The sequence below is a fragment of the Herpailurus yagouaroundi genome, unplaced genomic scaffold, assembly GCF_014898765.1.
Source record: "Herpailurus yagouaroundi ecotype Mexico unplaced genomic scaffold, PumYag 141, whole genome shotgun sequence".
In the NCBI taxonomy this organism is placed as follows: Eukaryota; Metazoa; Chordata; class Mammalia; order Carnivora; family Felidae; genus Herpailurus; species Herpailurus yagouaroundi.
In genome coordinates this window covers 35214441-35239452 of record NW_024412396.1, presented here as the reverse complement: position 1 = coordinate 35239452, position 25012 = coordinate 35214441, and the positions used below count along the sequence as shown (strand labels likewise).

The window sequence follows — 25012 nt, the reverse complement described above, 5'->3', positions numbered from 1 at the left end:
ATCAGATACTGTGCTTTATCATCTAAATACTATGTCCTGAGCACCTGATGTTCTTTCCTTTCCAGAGCTCAAGAAACCTTTTCTTTTTTCCCTCCCAAACATGCCTCCGCCAGAGGTTTAAAAACCTGTTTTGGAATTCAGTAGAGGGTTTTGAGACTACTGTCTGATTCTTTCATTCTTCTTGGCATTTTTGGTGTCCTTTCTTCCCTGGGGGCAATATGCCTCAGCTTTAAGATTCAGCATAAATGAGGGGCGCCTGGGTGGCTCAGTCGGTTGAGTGTCCGACTTCGGCTCAGGTCATGATCTCACGGTCTGTGGGTTCGAGCCCCGCGTCGGGCTCTGTGCTGACAGCTCAGAGCCTGGAGCCTGCTTCCGATCCTGTGTCTCCCTCTCTCTCTGCCCCTCCCCCGCTCTCACTTTGTCTCACTCTGTCTCTCAAAAAAAAAAAAAAAAAAGATTCAGCATAAATGATAGAAGGAGAATAAACATAAGTTATCAAGAAGGAAAGATATAAAATACTATTCTCACTACATGCATCTGTTTAACTGTTGCACTTTACTTTGCAAAAGCCGTTTACAGGGCTCACTAAACATTTCATTTCCATCAGAGCTTCATCTCCTTGGAGGTGGAAGATAAAGTTACCTGTTGCTGCCCTTGAACAGGAATTAGAGAAATGGGGTCACCAGGAGCTAACTACTACTATCTTCTTCCAAACTTTGCAGTGGATCGTGCCATAAAGCAGCTTGAGCTATCAGACATCAGCTCTGAGAGGGGCCACTGGTATAGACCCTTCAGTCTCTGTGGATATGGCCAATAAAAGATTTGAAAGGAGTGTAAAGTGTGTATATATGCGCTTGAGAAGTCATTGGCAATGCCTGGTTCTTTCACTGCCAGTAATAGTCATTCACTTTTTCCCTATAATTCAATTCAGCTTCATTCTGGACCGATTCAAATAGGAAGCCGACATGATGTCTACCAAAAATCATTTTAATCTTCAAGTCCCATAAAACAATATAAGACACTCCTATAACTCACTTTCCTGGAATGAAGGTCATAGCAACGAAAGCACTTCCAATTTTAGTTTTAGAAACCGGTTCATGCATTTTACATTGAAGTAAGCCGAGTTCCTTTCTGTGACAGTTGGAGAGTTGTTTTAAATCTCAGCCAGTAGGTAAAGAATAATTTCTGATGTACGTTTTTGCTTTGAAGAGACCATGGACTCCATTAATAAAACAAATGCTGAAACACATTTGGTTTCCTTGAGAAGCTACAACCTGCCTAGTCTCTGCTTGACAAACGGAGACAAAATTAATTGTGAGAAATTTTATATTACAAGTTAACATGGGAGCCGAGGGACTGGTCCTGAAGAGTGACAATGACATAATGTCACGAGAGTGACATTACATTCCAGAGCCACAAATCCTTCATGACCCCTGCCCGCAAGGGCTTTTGGATGGAATTTCTAAGCCCTTGCAGATCCATATGCAACCTTTCAAGATAATCTATACCTCAGCTGGTTCCTAAACCTCAAAATTACTGCCCACAGACAAAAGCATAATTTAGAAAAGAAACTCCCATAAAAATACACAGATGAAATATAGGTTGAAAATGGTGTATAATTACTGGTACATTACTGATCATTACTGGTGTGTTGAGTTTGCTCTGATTAAAGAGATAATAAATCTTCAAGGAATTAAATAATTCTTAAAAGGCAAAGTGACAGTTAATGATGATTTCTACGTCCCGCCAGAAAAAACTAGAAACTACACTTACGTGGGAGGTAATTTTTTTAGTCTCTCGAAAGGCAGCATAAACACTATCCTTTTTGCATTGAATGTGGAGATCGAATAACAAGTAAATCTTTGGTAAACCCCTGGCAGTCTGGAATTAGCTCAGCAAAAACACAAAGGAGAATTCAGAAAAGCCACAAGGATGAGAGCCATGGGCTGATAGATGAAGTATAACTGCTGAAGAGGTTTATGCGTAAACCTCAAGCCACTCGTGTTAACTGGTTGACCCTCAGCGTGGACTACCGATCGGTCATTTATATCCTGCCTGGTGACTTCTTTTTAAGTTATTATAGTTTTTAGGTTTGTATTTTTTTATTTTCGCCAACTTTCTGCTTTGAAAACTCTTAAATCTATAGAAGTGTTTAGGGGCACCTGGGTGGCTCACTCAGTTGAGCGTCTGGCTTGGGTTCGGGTCATGATCTCACAGTTTGTGAGTTCGAGCCCCACGTCAGGCTCTGTTCTGACGGCTCAGAGCCTGGAGCCTGCTTCAGATTCTGTGTCTCCCTTGTTGTCTGCCCTTTCCCCACTCACATTCTGTCTCTGTCTCTCTCTCAACAATAAACATTAAAAAAAAAAAAAAAGTGTTTAAAGAATAGTAGGATAAACCCCTAACCTAGATTTACTGATTGTTAACATTTGTCACATTTGTGATACATTTGTTTGCTCTGTGTATACATCTCTCCCATCCATTTGCAAGTTGCAGTATCTCCTAAGATCAAGGACATTCTCCCACATAACCACCATCACACTGGAAATTAACATGGTTATAAAAACACTGTGCAATTATACACTGAATTTACTCATATTTCCCAAATTGTTTCCAAAATGTCCTTTATAGTATTTTTTTTTTTTTCTAATCTAGGTCCAGTCAAAAATCATGTATTTGGTTGTCTCATATTCTTGGTCTCCTTAAATCTGCTGACCCTCTTCAGCAAACGCTGTCTGGACCAGATATAAATACAAATATTTATATGTAATATAAATAATATGCTACAATATAGAAATAATATAAATATAAGTATTTTGGGTTTTGCAGCTCATACTTTTCTTTCGCAACTATCTAACCTCTGTTGTTACAGCATAAAAGGAACCATAAATAATATGCGATAGGAAGGGATGTGGCTGTTTCAATAAAACTTTACTTATGAGCTTATGAGATTCCTATAATTTTCACGTGCCACACGATGTTTTCTTGTTGTTCTTTTTCAACCATTTAAAATTATATAAACCATTCGTATCCCACAGTCATAAAAAAAAGTAGGTGGCAGAATTTGACCCACAGACCATGATTTGCTGGCCCCATATCTAGAGCAATCCTCTGCCTTAAAACAAAAAAAAAGTAAACTTTTTCTTGAAGTATAGGGAAGCATACACAACTTCCAGTGGAGAGCTCGATAATTTTTCACAAAGTGAACACGTTCATGTAACACAACTCAGAATGAGAAATAATTGCGATTTTATTTTTAAAAACACTTCTTGGTGTCACATGTGTTGACCCACAGATGGTTAGCACCAAGTCTAGGTGTGAATCTATAGAATACTTCTAGAAATGGAAATGGAAATCCTTCTAGAAATTGAAGTCTTTACCCTCTGTTTACACAGCAAGGAGATCTGCTTGATCCAAACGTCTTCTGTGTTGATCATCAGCCTGCCTGTTGGGCCAGCCCAGCTAATGCTCCCATTTGGAGCCATTTCCGAGAGGCTGACAGTGCGTGTAGTTTCCATTAACTTGCTTTGCCCCCTCTTATCTTGCTCTCTTCTGGCAATACGCATCACCTCAGGTGGTGCCCAGGCGGGAAGGTGCTATTTTAGAAATGAGCTCAACAAAAGGTAGACATCAGCATGGCCCGCAGTCTGTCAGGTTTGGGCTAAGTGAAGTTCACCTTTATCAGCAGATCTGCTCTTAAGATTTGGAATCATGACAGTCTGGTTAGAGGAAAGCCATCATGCCTGCCAGGTAACGGGCTGGTGGAACTCCTTAGTGCAGTTATTATATCTTGTTTGCTGTATTCTATTTCCCCTGGGGGGCAAAATCTCCTGGCTTTGTAAAAACAGAACTTGGAAAGGCTCTTGTAGACATGGGAATGGTCACGAGTGACTCACGGGATCACCTCCTGAAACACAAGTCAGCTGCCTCACAAGTTCCCTCTGGTGGGTTCCAGCTTTCCTGTTTACTCCAGGCACCTTAAGTCTGTTTATGGTATTTCCAGGGATTATTCTGAGTATGAAGTGGGCATTAATGCATTTTCTCAAGACTTGGAGCCAGCATCAAGTCTCAGTTTCTCCAAAGGTGGCAGAATAGCTTGGATGGCTGTTTAGGACATACATCTTCATTTGGGGGACGTGCAAATAAATAAACAACGGTCCAGCCTTGAGCCTCAGCACGTGGGCTCGGTTACTCATTTTTACAGGGGAGAATTTGTTTGCCGAAGCTCAGTCCCAGGGCAATGTCCACTGCAGACCTTTAATATTCTCCCAGGGAATCTCACACTCACATTCCAAACTAAAGACTACATTCAAAGAGAGGTCAACATCAACACTGAAGAACCGAACAAACGAGGGGGCCACTTTCACTCCTGGGGTTCTCAAGCCCCTTCCTTTTTTTCTAGCCTCAGATCTGATTTTATGTTAAACTCCAGCACTACCCTCCCTCCCCCCACCCCGAGCTATTTTCACTTGGCTGAAGGCATTCAATTATTAGCTCTTCGATTGTGTTAAAAAATGTTTTCCCTGATATTCACATGCCAAATAATAACAGTGAACTAAATCGCGTGGTGGAGAGCCCCTAGTAGAGAAAAGAAACCAATCAGGCATTATGGAACAGGGACTTCCAGGTTAGGAAGGAAAAAAGATGTGATGGACTCTGACGGCTTTTCTTTTTAAGTTTATTTATGAAGATGCGCTTGAAGAGATGATGGGCTTTCTCTTTTTTATTTACAAGGACAAGGTTGTCGACTGTTAAGCAAATCCCACTCTCTGGCTTTCCCATTTAGCTTGTGCTTGCAGCTCACAGCATCATAAATAACCAATGAAGAAAAATACTGCCTAAACATTAAGAGAGATTTCCATAAATGTTCACATTAAAAATGCATGATTGATATGAAGACTTAATTTTAGCCGTCGTGTAGTTGCCGTGTTTTACCGCAGTCATATTTTTCTTTGCATTGTCTGTCTTCGCTATTTAACTTTGAAGCCCGCTAAAGATGAAACATGGGCATTTATGCAGCAGGCACTTATGACTTTAGTGGTTTGGTTGCTGACCTGGCATTTCCGGCTCTGCAGCACCAGCCATTGTGCAACGAGCTTTAACTAGTCAAACCATCTCAAATCAGAGCTGGTGGAGAGAAATCGGAGCACTAGATGTCAGTGAGGGCATGTCGATCGGCTACATTATTTCTATGGTCTGTAAATGTGGTGAAATAACATACACAGAATCGCTCCCTCTACTCCAGCTACGTGACTTCTAGAGTTCTGCAAAGTTGTGCCAGATCTACTCACTGAGATTAATAAGCTTCCTGAGTGAGAGCTGAGTAACGTAGACGTAATGTTCTTACAGCGACTTTCTTTTCATCACAACCAAACTCGAGCCTTAGCATGAGAGAAAGACCCAGAACAGTCTCTCAATGACTATTATTGTTGTTGTTCTTCACGCAAGCTGGGGAGCTTCTGATCAATTATTATTCTTTGTCAGAACATGTTAGCAAATATTCTGAAATGCAGTTTGTAAAATGGTTGATGTTGGGAACATAAGCAATAGTAGCCTTTTTTTTCCTTTTTTTTTTTTTTTTTAAGTTCTCGGCTACTAAACTTTTGGCGAGGTGGTCAGGCTGCTGGGGTTTTGGGGGGAAATATCACGCTGGCTTTGGGAGGATTGTGAGGCTCAAGTCAGGAAGCATCCAGAATCTTGGGGTTCAGAGCTCTTTGGCTGTCTGGGAAGACAGGCTGCAAAATGTCCTTTATTTCCACTGGAATGGGGCTGCTCCAAAACTTCTTTTCTTTGCCTTCCAGTCCCAAACATAAAGAGTGCAGAGATATTTCAAGCCAAACAGATGAAAATGATAAAGCAAATATGGCCATGATAGGTTAAGGATGGAGAAAGACCCTACGGATTAGACAGGAAGCAACCAGTGTCGTGTCTCAGAGGAGGAAAGATCTAGGAGCATCTAGATCGGGACCAGAATTCTAAAGAGAAATTCTGATGATTTTATGAATACAGTTCTGCTTCCCAAGTATATTCCAAAGTTTTTAAGAATTAAGGCCCTTGGCTTCTCTATGTCTTCCACATAGAACTCCCAGCAAGGAAACTTCCACATAGGTTCAATACATGTCTACTGAGACTCATATTGTGCTTTAAAAAATTCTTATTATATTTAACTTCTGTGTATATTTTGAGGATTACTACGATGGTGAACTTTAAAGTACAGCTAATTCACATTCCTTTCTGTAAAGTATACACATGAACTAAGTGCGGAAAAGTCCAGAAATAGCCTAACCTTGTTTCTAGCCTTAGATTCAAGAGACTAACCTGTGAGGTATTTGGAGAAGCAACACTGCCACCTTCTGGTAGATACATGTCACCTTTCTTCCAGCCCCTCAATGGCACTCCTGCCCATCCATACCTGGTGTGTTGATCAATACAGATCTGATTTGAAGTTTTGCAGCCTTTAAATCAAATCTAAATAATATCTTAGTTAAGATGGCTAAAGATAAAGGCCTCTAATTCCCTTTACTTGTTCTCTTTTTGGAGAGGGCTATGATTTGATATTAAAGAAAATCTTACCCCAAGCCCACTATGATATTAGCTTTAAGAACTACTACTTTACTGGAGATATTCTAATAGACATTCACCATGACCAAGAATGTTCTGGAATTAGGGTTGGGGATGAAAGAGTGGATGCAGGAAGAGTATGGTAAAAATTCACAGACAAGTTGTATCAGTCGTGGAAAAAAATGGATGAGCAAGCTGGCCAGACAGCCTGCCTAAGAGGTGAACAGGTAAACAGGATTTTCCACAGTGTGTTTTCAGACTTGTAGCTCATCTTACTTGCAGTTAAATGTTTCCATTTACGCTTACTGAGTAGTTTTCTGGAAACTCATGTGGACTCGTGGTTTTCCTAGAGCTGGGGCACATAGTATGTGTCAATAAGAATCGATTGCATGAACGAATGCATGTGAAAATGTCTTTGCTTTTATAACCCATTTCTGAAATACTCTGAGGGACTGGTGCTGGAGAGTAGATTGTGAATTTTCCTGATTTTTCTTACCTATTCCCCAGGCCAAACAGTGCTCACGGACCAATCCGATTCCTTTTTCTTCCACTTGATCCATGTAAGGAAACACTGAAGACACTGAAATAGCAAACAAGATCAGTATCTTTTCAAGGGAATGCTATAATGACTGGGGAATTTTCCGCCTACAGTAATATGCACCTTTGTCTTTGACTAGGCTATCTTGTAATTCTGGAGGGAGAAAGGCAGCTTGTAGATAACAGAGAGCAATGCAAATCTGTCAAGAGACATACAGATAAATTCTGTCCAGTGGAGGGTTGACTTTCTTCCCATTTCCCTCCCCAGAAGCACGACTTTTGTTTCCATTTGCAAATTCATTTCAGTGTTCCTGATTTGTCAATGTCTCTGCTTTTTGGCTTCTCCTCTGAACTACTTGTTAATAAAGCCTTATTCTCTTTCTTGACCACCAAGCAATGTGTTATGTCCATTTAACTGGGTTTCCTGTTGAGTTATTTGAGGTCCTCATTTTACTAATTTCCTCATTTAGTTAATGAGTTAAATGGAAAGTTTGTTACCTGTTTGTTTTATATTTATATTAGAGTTATGACTGTACTTTGTTTTTTAAGTTTCTTTAACATTCAACATTAAAACAGAAGTCTGGGACCTCTTTCCATTTTGTTTCTATGGGAACTGCATCACGGGTATTCTGAAATTCAGTTCCCTTGCCCTCTTGGGAGCAGAGGATGCTGCTGAGACTAACCGAGACCATCTGGTGACAAAATGCAGGAGACTGTCCATCTTCCAGGGTGATGCTCCCTACCCCTGGCTGGGTGACTCTATAATCATCCTAGTGATCCTGCCTCCGTGTAAAATTATTTGTGGAATTCCTTTGCTGGAAGTTTCTTCAGAGCCTGCTGCATATTCTTTGGACTGTCTTGGGTTTGCAACATTGGTGAATTTCACCTGACACCTGGTTTTGGTATTGGTCAGATCTGCTTCCAATTCTAGCTTTCCCATGCACTAGCTGTGGGCTCTCATGCAAGTTACTAGCTGTTTCTGGTTTACTCAACTGTAAAGTAAGGCTGTGGTAAAGAGTGGTTGAAATAATGCATATGTGTCTGACACAGAAGCGCTTCCTAAATCTTACCTATTACTGCTATGCAGAGAGGAAAAACATAGCTGGGAACTGGAGGCTCCCCTTTCTTCTTTGGCGTTGCTGAATTGCAGCTATGCAGGGACACTATGGGAGTGAAGTTTGAAGGTCATGGTTAATTCAGACAGCACTGTATCCATATAACCTTCACAGGGCCAGAAGGATCTAAGGGGCTGGGTGGACTGGGTCAGGCAATTTCGTGAAGCAAGTAGACCAGCCCATAACCTTTTAATTGCTTGATTGTGGGGAAGTCCAGGGAGTCCCGGAGGAGGTCCCAGAGGTCAAAATGTGGTGAGAAGCATGCAGCAGACAAGGGCAGTGGGTGCAGACCGACCACTATAAAAACATTTCAATATTTATTCACTGGTGTGGCTCTGCTGAGTTAAAATCAGCCCTGGGAAAGGGTGGACGAGCTGAATTGGGTTGGGAAGGAAACCTTCCCAGACACACCCCAGGCATACTCTGTAGGAATGGCCAAAGGCAGCCAGATGACCGAGTAAAGTACTCCTTTACCTTCCTCCTGATAGATTTTATGTGTGCGACGAACAGCTGGTAGGGAGAAGTTCTTTAGTAATAGGCTGGCTTTACCACGCTGCCCTTCTAATACAAGTTTCATGGGCTGGGAGATATTACTACTAAACCAGGATGTAATTAAATAGAGCCTTCTTAAATATCGCGGCAGCACAGTACCCTTTAGAGACTCCTCAAAGGTGGCAGTGATACAAACCACATCTACTCACTCCCTTCCCCAATAATTTCCACACAATAGGAAGGGCTGACTCTAAAATTTACATCTCAGGCACAGAAAAAGGAATTCTTACACCAGTGAACCACCAGAGCTGAATTTTAAATTCAAAAGCTGTAGAGTGCCTGGGGGCCATAGCTGACTCTTGAGCTCAGCTGAGGTCCTGATCTCAAGGTTTGTGGGTTTGAGCCCTGCATCGGGCATCCGTGCTGATGGGGCAGAGCCTGCTTGGGATTCCATCTCTCCTTTGCTCTGCCCCTCCCCTGCTTGTGCTTGCTCGTTCTCTCTCTCTCTCCCCCAAAAAAATGAACTTAAAAAATTAAAATAAATAAATTCAAAAGCCATAAAAGAAGGTTTTGAAGATCATGTGTATTATTATTTTGGTTACTCGGCTGTGTTATTGACGTTTAACTTCAAATATCCAGTAGAGGGCATGAAAGGAATCGTTCAGCTCACTGTATTGAAGACTGGATTTGAACAGCAAAAATGAAAAAGCAAATGCAAATAGACTATATATTGCAACTTTCAGACACAGAACAACAAGTAACCTTTAAATACCAACCTAAAATACATTGCAACCTTTACTTTTTCTTATTATCTATACCCTTCATTTAAAATATAATACATGTCTTATTTCTCTAGAATTAGATCTATTATATTTATAAAATACACAAAATCATTAAATATCACTGATTTTATTCAGCTGTATTAGAGACAAACTCGAAAACTATATGAAACTTTAGTAGAGACATTATGCTAGGCATTGGAAAAATAATTTTACTCTTTATAACAACTCTAAGAAGCTGATTTTACTTTTTCCATTTTGCTGAGTCTCAGAGAGGCTGCAAATTTCACCATATTTCTGTTTGGCAATCTTCACTATTTCTCATAAAACCTTTGGGAAGTGAGAAATAAATTTTCCTTATGAGTAGACTCAGGATCTATAATCCATTTTTTAAAAAAGTTTATTTGTTTATTTATTTTGAGGGAGGAGAGAGAGAGAGAGAGAGAGAGAGAGAGAGAGAGAGAGAGAGAATCCCAAGCAGACTCTGTGCTGTCAGCACAGAGCTTGATGTGAGGCTTGGACCCACAAACTGTGAGATCATGACCTGAGCCGAAACCAAGAGTTGGACACTTTACCCACTGAGCCACCCAGGTGCCCCAGGATCTAGAATCCTTAATTTAGATCATGAAATAACTAGCCTGATCAATTCTGTATTTACATATTTTGCACATTATCTTTACCTGTATTTTTTTATAGCCAAATCCTGTATCTAGTTGATAATAATGTGTTTCTAATTAATTAATTGATTGATTTGTGTTTTTCTTTCTGATTAGCTTCTTAGTGACTCTCCAAACTCATCAGCACTCTCATATTCATAAAAGAAATCTGTCATCTGTTCTAGAGTGGCAACCTTGCCTTATATCGTTCTCTTTATAGCTTGGAGTCACAGTGTTTCTATGATGAAGTTCAAGGGCCACCTGCGTTAAAACATTTTGAGGAGTTTGTTTAAAATAGAGATTATTGGGGCGCCTGGGTGGCGCAGTCGGTTAAGCGTCCGACTTCAGCCAGGTCACGATCTCGCGGTCCGGGAGTTCGAGCCCCGCATCAGGCTCTGGGCTGATGGCTCAGAGCCTGGAGCCTGTTTCCGATTCTGTGTCTCCCTCTCTCTCTGCCCCTCCCCCGTTCATGCTCTGTCTCTCTCTGTCCCAAAAATAAATAAAAAACGTTGAAAAAAAATAAAAAATAAAATAGAGATTATGGGGGGGTTGCTGGGTGGCTCAGGTTAAGCATCCAACTCTTGATTTTGGCTCAGGTTTGACCTAATAGTTCGGTGAGATTGAGTCACACATTGGGCTCTGCTTTGATGGTGCAGAGCCTGCTTGGGATTCTCTCTCTCTCTCTCTCTCTCTCTCTCTGCTCCTCCCCTGCTCACGTTTTCTTTAAGAAAATAAATAAACATTAAAAAAAGATGCTTTTAAATAGAGATTATTGGATCACAAAAAAGATCAGTTGAATCAGAGAATCTTGGGTTGAAGCCCAAGAGACTGCCACTTCACATGCTCCCCCAGATATTTCTCGTACACACTAAGAACTGAAGAACTGGCTTAGTGAGAAGGACTGATGCTCAGGCAGCACTTACTGAAACTTTTATTGTCAGTGACAGTGCTTCAGGCATTGGACCACTTCAACTTCCATGTGGTAATGGTTGGCTACCAAGCCACCACAGGTTTGTGAGAAAACATGGCTTGAGGAAGCAGAAGTACCTAGATTTTGATTACTTACTTAGCCTCAGTTTCTAAATATTAAAGTAATACTCAAGTAAAATATCTTGCAGTATTTTCTGAAGATGAAATTAGATAATACAGGTCAAGCACCTACCTAGCACAGTGTCTGGTCCATATTAGAGCCTCAGGTAATGGTAGATGCTAATATCTCAACATGAAATCCCATTAAATAGATGTAATACTAATATTTGGTGTTTGAGAGAATAGGGCTCCTAGAAAAGGAGGCTTTACTATATGCTTATAGAAAAGGCATGCTATCATTTGCATTAAATTTGAATTCTAATGAAAGATCATAACTAAGTATGTCTTCTGGAAATAGTTTTCCCAATAAAATGATAGATAAGCATAATTCTTCCTTCATGCACATGTTGCCAAATTCTAGAGGACAATTCTGCATGGGTCTCTTCCATTTCTGCATGTCTTAGGAGGAAGGCATTGATTGCTTTTTGTTCTGTACTATATTTACAAGGATATTTATATAGCAAACAGCTTTAGGAAATAGAGTGTCTATTCTGGAGCAAAGTCAGGCATGTTTATTGCTCATTATAAAAGATTCATGTACCCTATATTCAGAGTTCCTGTCCTGAAATGCAACCAACTGTGTGCAGGCTTCCTTTTGGGTCCATCTGTGTCTTACCCATGCAACTTCGGGGCAAGAACAAGTGATAGAAATATGCTGATGCTCAAGCTGCTTGCTAAGTCATAATAATAAAGTCCTTTGTGTCTGATCCAGAAGTCTCGTGTGTGTGTTTGTGTGTGTGTGTGTGTGCGTTTGTGTGCGTCTTTTTGCCAGTATTCATGAAATTGTGGCAGGCTAACTCATTGGATTTCAAGTATGGTAATGTCTTTCAACACTTCACAATTCTCTTAAAAAATATATTTTTAAAGTTTATTTATTTTGAGAGGGGGATAGGGGCAAAAAGAGAGGGAGAGAGAGAATACCAAGCAGGCCCTGCACTGCCAGCATGGAGCTTGATGCAAGGCTCAATTTCATGAAACATGAAATCACGATCTGAGCCAAAATCAAGAGTCAGATGCTTAACCGTTGAGCCAGCCAGGTGCCCTGACCCTTCACAGCTCTTGACACTAAAAGCCCCTTTACCACAAGTTTTGTACATTTTACTTTTTTTTTAATAGCCCAAGTGCTTGTCTGGTGAAATCAACAATGACAACAGAGGGGCACCTGGGTGGCTCAGTTGGTTGAGTGTCCAACTTCGTCTCAGGTCATGATCTCATGGTTTGTGGGTTCGAACCCTGCATCAGGCTCTGTGCTGACAGCTCAGAGCCAGGAGCCTGCTTCAGATTCTGTGTCTCCCTCTCTCTCTGCCTCTCCCCTGCTTGTACTCTGCCTCTCAAAAATGAATAAATGTTAAAAAAATTAAAAAACAAAAACAAAAACAAAACAATGACAACAGAAAGAAGTAGGTGACTTGACCAAGATCACAGAGCTAGTTCCAAGCTGGGTCTGGAAACTGAGACTCATGACTTCTAGTCCTCTGCTTTTTTTCTATAGGCAGTGATATCTGGCTAAACATCTCAGGCAAAGAATACAGAAAAAGAACACGATTTTATCAGGATAGCTAGAAATATTATCATGGAAAAGAAATGCTTTCTATTGGGCAACTGGGATAGGAACAGAGTTATTCTTAGGCCATTTCTTCAAGAAGCTTTTCCATGTAAAAATGTATGGACTGCAAAAGGTTCTAAAAGGGAAGTTTACAGCAATAGTTTCAGAAGCAAGAAAAATCTCAAATAAACAACCTAACTTTACACTTAAAGGAGCTAGAAAAAGAACAAACAACACCCAACACCAGCTGAAGGAAGGAAATAATGAAGATTAGAGCATAAATAAACAGAATAGAAACTAAAAAACAATAGTGCAGATCAATGAACCAGGAGGTGGTTCTTTGAAAAGATCAACAAAGTTGATATATCTCTAGCTAAACTCATGAGAGAGACAGAGAATGAGGTGGGGGGGGGGGGGAGAGGACTCAAACAAAATCACAAATGAAAGAGGAGAAATAACACCTGACACAGAGAAATTGTAAGAGAATATTATGAAAAACTATATGCCAACAAATTGGACAAGGTAGAAGAAATGGATGAATTCCTAGGAACATAACCTACCAAAACTGAAGCAGGAAGAAATAGAAAATTTGAACAGACCAATTACTAGCAATGAAATTGAATATGTAATTTCAAAAACTCCCAACAAACAAAACTCCAGGACCAGACAGCTTTACAGGCAAATTCTACCAAACATTTAAAGAAAAGTTAATACCTACTGTTTTCAAACTACTCCAAAAAATAGAAGAAGAAGGAAAACTTCGAAATTCATTCTATGAGGCTAGCATTACCCTGATACCAAAACCAGACAAAGACAACACACACAAAAAGACCCACAGGCCTTTATCTCTGATGAACATAGATGCAAAAATTCTCAAAAAAAATACTACCAAACCAAATCCAGCAACACATTAAAAAATTATTCACTATGATCAAGTAGGGTTTATTCCTGGGATATAGGGGTAGTTCAATATTTGTAAATCAATCAGTGTGATATGTCACATCAATAAGAGAAAGGATAAAAACCATATGATCATTTCAATAGATGCAGAAAAAACAGTTGACAAAGAACAACATCCATTCATGATAAAAACCTTCCCCAAAGTAGGTTTAGGGGGAACATACCTCAACATAACAAAGGCCACATATAAAAAACCCACAGCTAACATCATAGTCAATGTGGAAAAACTGAGAGCATTTCCTATAAGCTCAGGAAGAAGACTAGGATCTTCACTCTCACCACTTTTATTCAACATAGTACTGCAAGTACTAGCCATAGCAATCAGACAAGAAAAAGAAATAAAAGGGACCCAAATTGGTCAGGAAGGAGTAAATCTTTCACTTTTTGCAGATGACATGATATAATCTGTAGAAAACTCTAAAGACTCCACCAAAAAACTACTAGACCTGATAAATGATTTCAGTAAAGTCATAGGATACAAAATCAATGTACAGAAATCTTTTAAATTTCTATATACCAATAATGAAGCAGTAGAAAGAAAAATTAAGAAAAGAATACCATTTATAATTGCATCAAAAATAATAAAAATATCCAGAAATAAACTTAACCAAGGAGATAAAGACTTATACTATAAAAATATAAAACATTGTCAAAAGAAATTGAGGATGACACAAGAAATGGAAAGACATCTATGCTAATAGTGATAATGGATTAGAAGAACAAATATTGTTAAAATGTTTATACCACCCAAAGAAATCTACACATTTAATGAAATCCCTATCAAAATACCAACAGCATTTTTCACAGAACTAGAGCAAACAATCCTAAAATTTATATGGAGCCATGAAAGACCCCAAATAGCCAAACCATCTTGAAAAAGAAAAACAAAACTAGAGGTATCACAATTCCAGGCTTCAATTTATATTACAAAGCTGTAGTAATAAAAAAATTTCAGTGTGGTACTGACATAAAAATAGAGACATAGATCAATGGAACAGAATAGAGAGCCCGTACATAAACCCACAATTAATATGGTTAATTAATCTTTGACAAAGGAGGCAAGAATATGCAATGGGAACAAGGACAGTCTCTTCAACAAATGGTGTTGGAAAAATTGGACAGCTTTGTTACATCACACACATAAGAACGAAACTGGACCACTTCCTTATGCCATGCACGAAAACAAACTCAAAATGGATTAAAGACCTAACTTTAAGACCTGAAACCATAAAAATGCTAGAAAAGAGAACAGGCAGTAATTCCTCTGACATTGGCCATAGCAACACCTTTCTAGATATGTCTCCTGAGATAAGGGAGACTCAAGCAAAAATAAACTATTGGGACTACATCAAAATAAAAAGCTTCTGCACAGCAAAGGAAACAAGCTACAAAACAAAAAGACAACCTACAATGGGAAGATGCTCAACACCACTCATCATCAGGAAAATGCAAATCAGAACCATAGTGAGGTTATCACCTCATACCTATCAGAATGGCTAAAAATAAAAAAAACACAAGAAACAATAAGTGTTGGTGAGGATGTAGAGAAAAAGGAACTCTCATGCACTGTTAATGAGAATATAAACAGATAAAGCCACTGTGGAATACAGTATGGAGGTTCCTTAAAAAGTTAAAAATACAGCTACCTATAATCCAATCACACTTCTGGGTATTTACCAAACAAATACAAAATCACTACACTTGATCTTAGCCAAAAGGCTGAGAAATGATACAAACACAAAATCACTAATTCAAAGGGATACATAAACTCTTATGTTTATAGCAGCATTATTTACAATACTCAGATTATGGAAATAGTCCAAGTGTCCATCAACAGATAAATGGATAAAGAAGAATTGGTACACACACACACATACACACACACACACACACACACACACACACACACACACACAGGAATATTATTCAGCCATAAAGAGAATGAAATGTTTCCATTTGCAACAACTGGAATGGATCTACAGAGTATTATGCTAAGTGAAATAAGCCAGTCAGAGAAAGACAAATACTATATGATTTCACTCAAATGTGGAATTTAAGAAACAAATGGACAAAAGAAAAAACAGAGATAGAGGGAGACAACCCAAAAAACAGACTCTTAACTATAGAGAACAAACTGATGATTACCAGAGGGAAGGTGGGGGGAGGGGGAATAGGTCAAGTAGGTGAAGGGGATTAAGAGTGCACTTGTCATGATGAACAGTGAGTAACAAAATTGTTGAACCATGGGGCACCTGGGTGGCTCAGTTGGTTAAGCATCTGACTCTTGATTTCGAATCAGGTCATGATCTCACAGTTCGTGGATTCAAGCTTCTGTGTCAGGCTCTGTGCTGACAGCTTGGAGCCTGCTTGGGGTTCTCTCTCTCCCTCTCTTTCTGTCCCTCCCCTGCTCATGCTCTCTCTCTCTCTCTCTCTCTCTCTCTCTCTCTCTCTCAAAAATAAACAAATAAACGTTAGAATTGTTGAATCACTATGTTGTAGACCTGAAATGAATATAATACTGAATATTAACTATACTTGAATTAAAATAAAAAACAATAAAAAATGGAGGGACTGCACCTTTTGGTGTCATTTTCATAGACCATTCAAGTTCATAGATTGAGCAGTGATGTTAGCATGTATAAAAGGAAAGCAGAGTAGAAACTACATCCAAGCCTTGGGATGGATGGATGTGCCAAGCTGTTATATAAGAGGAATCTGGATTACACTGGAATCTAAGGTGATAGAATACACACATAGCTATAAATGGAGAGAGGCCAGATTTTGTTTGGGGTGGATCGTGATAGGGGTACAAAATTGGGAGGTAATATAAGAAATAATTCTATTCAAAATACTATTTCTTGGGGTGCCTGGTTGGTTCAGTCGGTTGAGCGTCTGACTCTTGGTTTCAGAGCAGATCATGATCTCATGGTTTGTGAGTTTAAGCCCCACATCAGGCTCTGTGCTCATGGCATGGAGCCTGTTTGGGATTCTCTCTCTGCCCTTCCCCCACTCATGCCATCTATCTCCCTCAAAATAAATAAACGAACTTTAAAAAAATAGAAAAAATACTATTTCTTTATAAATTTCTCAGTGCCTTTTGGTCAGTGAAAGAAAAACTTAAAACCTTGGAAGTAAAAACAGCTGGAAAGCATTAAGCAATCACCAAGAGTTAGACAAAGGAAGCAAGAGGTTCAGATAGAGTCTCAAAGCAAAGAACATTTGATTTAAACTTCTGTCAGGAAACTTGGCATTGTTTTGGAAATTGCTTTTACCTAGGTTTCAGAGTTCTAGTCAGTATAATACATGCATATTCTTTACTTTTGCTTACAGTGTTCCTGTGCCAGGAACAATTTCTGGGAGGACACAGAGTCTTTCTCTAGTTACGTATAATTAGCTCATCAGGCAGCTATAGGGTCAAGCCTGAGCGGACACGGAGAGTACAATGCATGCAAAGTGTCTCTGTCCTTAAATTGCTTCCAATCCAGTAGGGGAGACGATATATGAATGAATAATAGGGTGATGTATGTACAATAAGAATTTATGAGATGCAGAAGAGGGTCACAGGAGGCTTAATTCTATCTTGAAGTAGAAGGTAGTGAAAAGGTTCACAGAAGAGGTGACATCTATGTCACTGGTAGATCCTTGGCCTCATTCTTTAATGTGATCTACAATGGTCTGATTTCCCCTATTAACAGCATGTCCTTCTTTAAAAAAAAATGGATGGTCTCTGTGATATTGTGATTTATAATAAGAAATATATATTTGACCTTTGTCCTCTTGCTAGCACAGAGCTCCCCAAACCCTTGGAATTTCCTAAGTGAAGAGAACCATAAAGCCATTTTTGTTATGTTAATTAAGTGACTTTTGGGAAGCTTGTAAGGATGGAGGCTGGCTGTCCGGGTAACCAACCAAGTAATTAGGAGGTTGGAACTTCCAGTCCCACCTACAGACACTAGGGAAGGGAGAGAGGCTAAAGTCTGAATCAATCACCAATGGCCAATGATTTACTCAGTCATGGCTATATAATGAAGCTTCCATAAAAACCGAAAAGGACAGTGTTTGGAGAGCTCCCAGGTTGGTGAACACAGGGAAGCGCTGGGAGAGCGTTGCCCTGGGAGACTGTGGAACATTCGCACCCTTCCCTCACACCTCACCCTATGCATCTCTTCTATTTAGCCATTCCTGAGTTGTATCCTTTTATCATAAAGCATTAATTTAGTGAGTAAAATATTTCCTGAGTTCTGTGAGCCACTCTAGCAAATTAATCGAACCCAGGGAAGAAGGGGGGATCGTGGGAATCTCATTATAGCTGGTTGGCCAGAAGGACAGCCCATAACCTGACTTGTGACTGGCCTCTGATGTGGAGGGGTGGGGGCAGTCCTGTAAGCTGAGCCCTTAGTCTGTGGAACCCGATGCTATCCCAAGGTAAATAGTGTCAGAATTGAGTTGAATTGCAGAACACCCAGCTGGTGTCCAGAGCATTGCTTGGTGGTGGTGTGGGGATGCTCCCCGCCCCCACCCCATCCCGCAACACATTGCAGTTGGTCTAGGAACAGTCTCTTCCTTCCACCTCATGGAGAAAATGATTTACAGTCCACAGTAAGTTGTTTGCCTCTTTGAAATGTTTTCCAACTATATAGATTTCATAAATCATATCCTTTGCACAGATGATTTCAGAATTATTGAGTGATTGTGCTGTAAAAGACTAGGCATCAAGACAACGTGCTTTTTGATTTTTGTCATAATGATGCTGAGAACTAGTTCATTTATTGACTTCAGATTTGAGTTGAGCTTAGCAGGTTAGCTACTGAGACTTGGTGATGGTGAGGGGCTGTAACACCTTTCAGACCTAAGGACCTAAGGGCTCCTGTCATGGGTACCTCTGATCCCTATGACAAAAGTTAATGTGGGCTCCACAGGAACTTAGTCGTTGCCAGCTTTTCTTGCTATTCTAGTCATTCTAATTTCATCTGCTAGTTTTTTTGGGGGGATAGTACTTAGTATTTTCACAGTTCTTCCCTCTTGCTTTTAGGAGTCTCCTATGGGCGGAATGCACAGGCACTTGGGTATGTATTTAAAAAATTTGAAACTTTTTCCTAAAGACTTCAGGCACAATAGGAACCTTATTCCCACCCCCACCCCCATTTCAACTCCCTTCATCATTCTTTCTAAGAGAGTGCCCATTTAGTGTTTGAAGGTTGCCTTGTTCTCCTGGGAATTTCAGGTTAAAAGGGGATGGTGGGAAGGGCATTCCAAGTAGAGGAAACAGAATGAACATAAATATAAGGACGTTTAAAAGAGTAGGCATTCAATATTACTGGAGAACAATGTACCAGGGGAGGAGAGGAGAGTAGGAAATGGAGCAAGACGGGTGGGCAGGGATCAGTCATAAGGCTGGGGAGGAGAGAATGGATTTGAAATCTATTTAAAAAGGGAAAATAAGGGGCACCTGGTGGCTCAGTTGGTTGAGCATCCAACTCTTGGTTTTGGCTCAAGTCATGATCTCATGGTTCGTGGGTTTGTGTATCAGGCTCTGTGCTGGCAGTGTGGAGCCTGCTTGGGATTCTCTCTGTCTTTCTTTCTCTGCCCCTCCTCTGCTCTCTCTCTCTCTCTCTCTCTCTCTCTCTCTCTCTCTCTCTCTGTGTGTGTCTCTCTCTGTCTCAAAATAAATAAGTGAACTTTAAAAAATACACGAAAAGGGAAAATAAAAAGAAGTTTATAAGAGAATTGATTTAAGGGTGAATAAAGGCAACTAGCAAAGATAAATATCAGGTTTCTGATTTTGGTGAGTCATTAAAGGGGAAGCCATAAGAAAGAAGGAATATGGGAGGAGGTAAAATTTTGAGAGATAAGTGTCAGCCTGACATCATTGTGGGAGTTCAGTTGAAGACATTTAGAGGAAGCTGGAAATGGGAACAAAATGTTGACTGATAATATATAGCGGTGAAAAACACCAGCAGTAGGAAACAAAGGAAGAGATATGCTCAGGCAATAAACTGGACATCAGTAATTATATCTTCCCAACTACAGCCTCTGCTGTCGAGGTAAGCCTTAGTACTTTCTACTCTGTTTCTACCATTCATTCAACATTCACTTGAGAAGTACTTTTTGAGTCCCCATTGTCCTAGGCACTGTGGCAGGCATGAGTGATCATTTGGAGAACAAGACAGACAAGGTCCCTGTTTCATGAATTCACATTCGAGGTAATGACACAGGCAGTGGGAACACCACATGCAATAGCCTTTAGGCAGAAAAAATCCTGCTGTAGTCTCAGAATTTCATCACAAGGGGTGCCTGGGTGGCTCAGTGAGTTAAGCTTCCAACTTTGGCTCAGGTAATAGTCTTGCAGTTCACGGGTTCAAGCTCTGCATAGGGCTCCACGCTGACAGCAAGGAGCCTGCTTAGGATTCTCTCCCTCTCCTCTCTCTGTCTGCCCTTCCTGAATAACTCATCGGCATCTTGTATCTGTCTTTCCCAGTCTCTTTGCTCCAGTCTTGTTGAACATCTTTCAGCTCATTAATCCATTAATTAAACCATTAATCCATGCTGCTTCCCAGCTCAAGGCAACACTTGGGTGAATACATTCTCTCTGCCTGAAACAATGCCAAGATCCTAGCTATTTACCTAAATTTTGCTTACTCATCTATTAGGTTTTAACTTAAGCAATGCTTCCTCAGGAAAGCCTTCACTGTCCCAAATGACAAGGTGAGGTCTCCCTGTTTCACATTCAGAAGGAACTGGACATTTTTCTATTGTAGCACATTTCACAACTTCGATGAATCAGTTTGATGTCATAGTGGCTCATACACAGTACACTCAGCAAATATTTGTTCAATGAGTCACTGAATCAACGAATGAAGAGAGTCTGAAGTTACAGGGGAGAAAGGGAATTCACTTTTTTTTTTTAACGTTAATACAATCCATCAACTTTATTCAGATTTCGCTAGTTTTACATGCATGGATTTGTATATATATTTAGTTCTATGCAATTGCATCACATGTATAGATTTGTGTGGCTACCAGCACCATCAAGAAATGGAATAATAACATCAGAAAGATTCTCCTGCCAGCCTTTCATAGACAGTTTTACCTTTCTTCCTCTACTTCCTTCTGACCATGGGTAATGAGTAACCTGTTCTCTGCCTCCAGTTTTTGACATTTTGAGAATGCTAATTAATGGAATCATACCATATGCAAAATTTTTGAGACTGACTTTTTTTCACACAACATAATTCTCTGAGATCCATCCAAGTTTTTTTTTTTTTTTAATTGCTAAGTAGTATTCCATGGTAGAAATGTGCCACAGCTTGTTGAACTAGTCACCTGTTGGAGACATTTGGTTTGTTTCTGGGTTTTGTGTATTATGAATAAAGCTGCCATGAACCTTTGGGTACAGGTTTATTGTGAACCTAACTTTTAATTTCTCTGGGATAACTGCCTAAAAGTGAAATTGCTGATCATATGGTACACACATATTTAAGTTTTTAAGAAACTGCTTAATCACAGATATGTGTACGTTTAATATTTTGTTTAACCTTGTTAGTATTCGTTCTATAAAAATAAATTGTACCGTAGGTAGTCTTCTGGGATTGACTTTTTCTCTCATGGGATTTCTAAGATTATTCCATGTGGTTTCATGTAGCTGTAGTTCATTCATTTTCATTGCTGTATAAATATTTCACTTTGTGACCATATCACATCATCCAATCAGTGATGGAATAAGTTGTGCCATTTTGTGAGCAAAATGCATCATTTTATGAATAGGGTGTTCACGTCCAAAAACTTCCTATTTGGGCATTTTCTGAGGACTGGGGTTGCTGAGTGTTCAGGGATTTGAAGGTTCAGCTTTCAGATGAAAGGCTGTATTCGTTTTCTAGGGATGCTGTGATAAGCAACCACAAATCCAGTGGCTTGAACCAACTGAATTTGCTCTTTCACGGTTTCGGAGGCCAGAAGCCCGAAATCAGGGCGTCCGCAGTGCTGGTTTCTCCTAAGGAGACTCCCCTAAGGAGAATCTTAGGACTCCAGAAGGATTTCCAGGAGGAAAGCTCTGAAGGAAAATCCGTTCCATGTCTCTCTCCCAGCTTCTGGTGGCAGCCAGCAATCCTTGGCTCATGGACACATCACTCCCATCTCTGCCTCCATCCTCACATGGTTCTCTTCTCTGTGTGTGTCAGGAGTTCTTCACAGAACAAAAGCCTAGAGGTGGTGGAAAGGATATCATCCAGAAACAGGTAAATGGAGATAGAGGAGGATACTTGGCACTGTGCTGCATGGTTTATGAAATGTTCACATTATCTCAAATGATCTTCAAATCACCCTTGTGCGGTATGCATTATCTTTTTATCGATATGTCGGACCCCCTCCCATTTGGCGGGGCGCCCGCGGGGCCGAATCTCAGGTTGTCAGAGCCTAAATCTGAGTTTTTTCCAAGACTTGACTTGGATAATTTCCATGTATGTGAATCTTAGACCTGTCCTGTTGGATTGCCATCTGAATATTTTGATGTGTGAAATATCTGGTAATGTTAATTGTTTAAAATAGACTTTGCCCATTTCCACCATTAGATTAGAAATCTAATACTCTTTGGGGTGCCTGGGTGGTTCAGTTGGTTGGGGGTCCAGCTTTGGCATAGGTCATGACTTCACAGTTTGTGGGTTTGAGCCCGCATCAGGCTCTGTGCTAACAGCTCAGAGCCTGGAGCCGGCTTCAGGTTCTTTCTCCCTCTCTCTCTGCCCCTGCCCTGCTCAAGCTCTGTCTCTCTTACAAAAATAAATAAACATTAAAAAAATTAAAAAAAAAAAGAAATCTAATACTCTTTGGCTCTGTTTGTTGACAATTCTGAATGCAACTGCACCCTGCTCACTTTAAATGGAGAAAGGCAGAGACTTGAAACTGAGACCATCCCAGGAAAACATAGAGCTTTAGGGCATGGAACTTTCCTTCCGGAAGGCCTTGCTTTTCTCAGGTTTTCCACGGATGGTACTTCTAAATTTCCTCACCAAGGACTTGATAATTCTCATAGCTATTGCCAAATGTCACTTCCTAAATTTTGTTGCCAGGTGGGTGAGGGGCAAACTCAATTCCCTGCTTGAAGAATTTCTCATGTTTCCTCGAAAACCACACTAGTCTTTAAATGATCAGATTCCACTAGTTCAGTGAATTTCTACCACTATTACTTGAAATTATATTATTTTTAAACATACTTTTTTTGCAGCACACTGTAGACTACAGCATATAATTTCAGATATCCAAATTTCAAATGAAGCTAATAAAATATTCAAATGCTTCTGAAGTCTTAAAGGAAGCATCTCAGGTTTCTTCTGCTTCAGAGACCAGTGACACACTATCATGATGGTGCAACACCAACTATTAGAAGGAGCACACGGGGAGGTCTTTCTTGTCTGGCTTTGGGTCTAGGCATTTATTGCTTAAAAACAAGGAATAATTGAGGCACCTGGGTGGCTCAGTCGGTTAAGTATCCAACTCTTGGTTTCAGCTCAGGGTCATGATCTCACAGTTGGTGAGTTTGAGCCCTGCATGGGGCTCTGTGCTGACAGTGTGGAGCCTGCTTGGGATTCTCTCTCTCTCTCTCTCTCTCTCTCTCTCTCTCTCTGTCTCTCTTTCCCACTCTCTCTCTCTCTCTGCCCCCACCTCAAAATAAAAATAAATAAATAAAAATAAAAACAACAAACATTTTTGAGGTAAAAAGTTTTATTTTCTTACATTATCTTCTAATATCTAGACTTGCCTCTACAAATACTTAAGCCATTTGTCGTTTACTTTTGAATATACTTGTAAGTTGGGAAGCTAGCATCTTTCCTTCATATAATTATAGAGTTGATTTTCTCAACAGAATTTATTGAATAATTTATCTTTTCCCCACAGAACTGTGGTACCACTTTTATCATATATCAAGTCTCAATCTCTGTGGTTCTATTTCGGAGCTCTGGTTTCTCTTCCATTGCTTTAATTTTCTCTTTTTGTGTCAGAGCCACATTTGTTTTTGTTGCTATTATACTTTCGTTGTCTGTCTTAATAGTTGCTAGGGTGAATCTACTCTCTCTTTTCTCCAAAATTGACTTTTTGGCCTGTTTTTTTATTCTTCCATGTAAGTGCTGGGACAAGGCCTTTCTCTCCCTCTTTTGTTCCCTGCTATCTTGTGGTTCCTTTCAGCTTAGCACTTCTGTTTTTACTTCACTGGAACTTGGAAGGGACAGCAAGCCAAAGCCTGTGCCTAGTCTCTTAAAACTCAAGTTTTCATTTAAAGATTAAAAAAAAAGTTGTTTTAATGTTTATTTATTTTTGAGACAGAGAGACAGAGCATGAGCATGGGAGGGGCAGAGAGAGAGGGAGACACAGGATCTGAAGCAGGCTCCAGGATCTGAGCTGTCAGCACAGGGCCTGACGGGGGGCTCGAACTCACAAAGTGTGAGATCATGACCTGGCTGAAGTCGGACACTCAACTGACTGAGTCACCCAGGTGCCCCTCTCCCTTAAAGATATTTAAATAACATATTTATACTTTTATTTCTAGTCCCATCAATGTAGGAAATATTTCTAGCCTTCTCCTCATGGACATCAGGTACTTTTCCTGTCCTGCACCTTCCCTCCATGCTTCTCCCTTTCACCTGCTGGAGGCGATGCCTTTACTCTGACAATATCTAGGTTTAAAAGTTTTACATTACATCACAAATCTCCACAGATGTTTGAGATGTTCACATCGTTTGGAAAGGAAAAATGGAGCGGCACATGATGAGACCGGCTAGTTTGTCAGTAACCTTGGGCTGTTTCTTCTGCTTCTTTGTACTTGCTGTTTCTTTCTCCCATTGCCTGCCTTTTTTCTATTCACCTTTCAGGTCTGAGCTGAACTGCATTTCTTCAGGATGGCCATTTCTAACACCAAACCTTAACTGTGACCCCTGCTGTCACAGTAACCTGTTCTCAGAGCACCCAACATACATTGTCATTACGTGTTTGTTCCATGTGTTCTTCTTCTGTTATCTCTGTCTCTCCCATTAACCTATAAACTTCATAGAGCAGGGAGCCTGTCTATTCTGCTTACTGTTTTATTTATTTTTTCTGGTTTGAAATAGTCTTTACTCTGCAAACATCTGTGTTTAAAATACATGAACCCTGCTCGCAATTCATATATTGGATCTGAGACACAGTACACAAAGTTCAGGCATCACAGGGAGATGGTGGGGGCTCGGGAGCAGGTGGAAATGCCTGGGGCTGGGCCGAATCTCAAGACAGCAGGTGCAGAGGTGGTAAGTAACC

The 25012-nt window shown here is 40.1% G+C and overlaps 1 long non-coding RNA gene across 4 annotated transcripts in view; it reads right to left on the bottom strand.

The window, feature by feature from the left end:
• LOC121031836 (uncharacterized) overlaps positions 1-25012 on the bottom strand; it is a 190666-nt gene that overhangs the window by 29109 nt on the left and 136545 nt on the right. For 2 of the 4 annotated variants that reach the window (XR_005790922.1, XR_005790923.1), the window contains exons 7-9: positions 8166-8258; positions 7055-7138; positions 4660-5892 (exon numbers count right to left, since the gene is read on the bottom strand). This is a non-coding gene — a long non-coding RNA (uncharacterized LOC121031836). Of the gene's footprint in view, positions 1-4659; positions 5893-7054; positions 7139-8165; positions 8259-25012 lie in introns of those variants that run through there. The other 2 variants (XR_005790925.1, XR_005790924.1) reach the window with 2 other exon arrangements.